A 2,875-nucleotide genomic window follows, 5' to 3' on the forward strand; every position below is an offset into this window, starting at 1 on the left:
CGACTTCAGGAATTAAGCGGAAATGAGCGCCATCGTGCTGTGCATGTAACTAAAACATTCAGTTTTAATGTTGATTGGAATTGCACTTCTCCTTAAAAAAATAGCGGAGCACGTTTTGAGGACAAATGAGCTGATCACCAAAATTAACTTAAGCTATGATAAAGATTCAAATTCTCTCAACTTGTTGAGTGTTGTCTCGCCTTTTGAAGTGAAATGCCAGTAGGGAAAAGTTGAATGTTGACTACGGCTTAAAATGATTGACTGTTGAGATTGTTATCGCACATTTCGCCGCCGGGCATTGAGAAGTGCCCTTCCCTGCAGTTTTGATACACGGGAGGTAGTGTTAGCACTTAATTCTCAGTGGCGAAAATGGCTCCTGGCCTCGCCTCCGGCAACTCACTTAGCAAACTTAGCGTGGAGTCGTAATTCAGTCGCTCTTAAGGATCGAACAATGTAACCCAGTCAATAATACTTTCACAATCGTGCCTTCTGCCGTATTCCAAGCTTAAATTTACCGATCCCTAACATTTTTCGCCGCTACAAATTATTTTGCGGTCAAATCGCTCCCAAGCTTATCCTCATGCATTAATTTTTAGACAATAAGGTAACTTGATTTTTCTCTCACTGTAGTTGTTTAAAATGTTCGCCAAAATTTTGATGCATTTCAAGCTGTCTGTTCCTGGTATTTTTAGTAATGCCACACTCTTGCGGCTAAGAAATGGCAATTTTTCTGATATGTTTCAACTTGGCATTAGCTTAATAATTCAGCTTACAAAATCTTGAAGCGGGCACATTTCGGCTGCATTATTTAGCAGAGGAAGTAGAAGGTGATTCGAGAAGAAATCATAATAGTTAAATTATTAATAACATCACTGTAGGATTCAATTAAGACAGTTAGAGCTTATCGTTGCCTGAAGATAAGAATTATGGTAGCACAAGACGTTGAAAAACCAAAACTTGTCCCTTGCACGGTCAAAGAATCATCGCCGGACCAAAACTGTCAGATTTAGAAATTTTACAGAAAATCAAAAATTCGGGCTTTGGAAGGATAAAGTCTTGTTATTGTCAGAGAGACAGAATTTCACTTAAAGCTAATACATTTGTTTATATTGTATTTAAAGAACATGAAAATGGTTACCCTTAATGTCTCTAGGGTTTTTTTCTGTTTTCAGCCGCGGTCGTAACTGTGGTCCCGGATATTTTTTTGACAACCAGGTCTATTAACTCTCGACTAGTTTGTCATTTGACTTCTTGCGATAAAACGTTTTGGTTACTGTTATCCGGCATGAATACACGATGAGCAGTGCTACAGGCCACCTGCTTGGGAACAGAGGGTTGATATTTACGTATTTACCGGTGAATAAGGTCTAGCACGAGCTTCGGCCACAACCATCTGGGAATAACCAGGTATGGAACTTATGCCATAAAGAAACCTAAATTCGACTAAAATTAATGGATAAAGGCCGAAGGTTGCAAATATGTTATTCTACGGAGTTAAACCTCGTTTTTTTGCATATCGAATTCAACGATTTTGTGATAAGGAAACATACATTCTCTTCCAAATTGATTTTTTTTTTTCTCGAGCAGGTATTTTCAACGCGGTACAAAAATTACAGAGAATACCTGCATGAGACAGCTACCGTGATACCTAATACACTACAAGCATGTGAAGATGTGATGGGTTAGAAATGATGAAAAATTTAAATAACATGGCAAATGTTCAAAGCCGGTCAACAGTAAGTTTGATAATCCCTAAATGAAGGAAAAATTAGAAAAAAAGCTAGAGCTAATGTCCTTGTCGGTAAATGTCACTACTGCAAATTCAATACAGTTTAGAATTTCTAGAATATATTTAACATTTACCTACTTCAAGAGAGTAATAAACAAAATAGAGTAGGAATGATACGAGTCGCTCTCAAGAGCTCCATTTAATTATTTGCAAACGTTCTGTTCATATTTTGAATTAAGCATTTTAAATTCAAGATGTTACTATTTAAAGAAAAACTACATCGTCGAAATTTGTATTGTTTTTTTTTGGCATTTTCAAAGTCGTTGAGAAACATTTTGATTTATTCTTTCTTACTCGAATATGGAAGACTGAAATAACGCGTTTTGTACGCTATTTATATTTCTGTTAATTTTAATAATTTACTCAGAAGTACGTAACTAAATGCAGAAATGTTTTTCATTATCTTTCCTGCTGCCTAAGTTGACAAAAAGATGACCTAACTGAAGCAGCAACTGAGTGAAAATAATTAACAGTAAAACGGTACGAGCGACATTTGAAGTTTTAAATTTTTAAAGGGTGATCAACATGTCATTTCTCTTTACAATATCAGCACTCTTTGAAAAAGACAGGTGATGAGATTAAAAAAATTCATCAATTTGGGAACATCGTCTTGATGTACCGCCAAATTATCAGAACTTTAAACATTGAAAGCAACCCTATACATTTCGGGCTGGGTTTTTTGTTCTTGTTGTTGAAATATATGAATTGCCATGATCTCGTTTTTTGCAGAAATTCTTAAATTAAAACCAACAAGATTTTTTTGATACAAAAAAACTTATCAAAAGATAAAAACATTTTCTTAACGAGTTGCGTAAGAAAACTTAATTTAAGAAGGTCTAATCTATTTCTTTAACTAACGAGAAAGTGATGTATGGAAATTAAATTGAAGTGACCGTGTCAACAAAGTTGTTAGTAAAATTTATTGTTTTCTAATTTTCTTTTTGTAATCAATTCCTAGTCAGCTTTTGATTTAACATGAATTAATGTACAATTTCTGAAAATGCATATCACGCTCAATTAAGTAGTGTTACAAAGCTTCTCTTCACTTTACCAGTCTCTACTACATCATCATCTCAGCATCTCTTT

The 2,875-nt window shown here is 34.9% G+C and overlaps 1 protein-coding gene across 1 annotated transcript in view; it reads left to right on the forward strand.

Annotated features, from left to right (window-relative positions):
* Positions 1-893: 893 nt before the first annotated feature.
* The window catches only part of LOC110066646 (gamma-aminobutyric acid receptor subunit beta-4-like), a 19,515-nt gene continuing 17,533 nt past the window's right edge, over positions 894-2,875 (forward strand). Inside the window, exon 1 of the mRNA XM_089287527.1 lies at positions 894-1,407. The gene's annotated coding sequence lies outside the window, so the exon portion shown is untranslated. The remainder of the gene's footprint in view (positions 1,408-2,875) is intronic.

Source organism: Orbicella faveolata, unplaced genomic scaffold, assembly GCF_042242905.1.
Source record: "Orbicella faveolata isolate gen_17 unplaced genomic scaffold, um_ofav_v1 contig_14, whole genome shotgun sequence".
Classification (NCBI taxonomy): Eukaryota; Metazoa; Cnidaria; class Anthozoa; order Scleractinia; family Merulinidae; genus Orbicella; species Orbicella faveolata.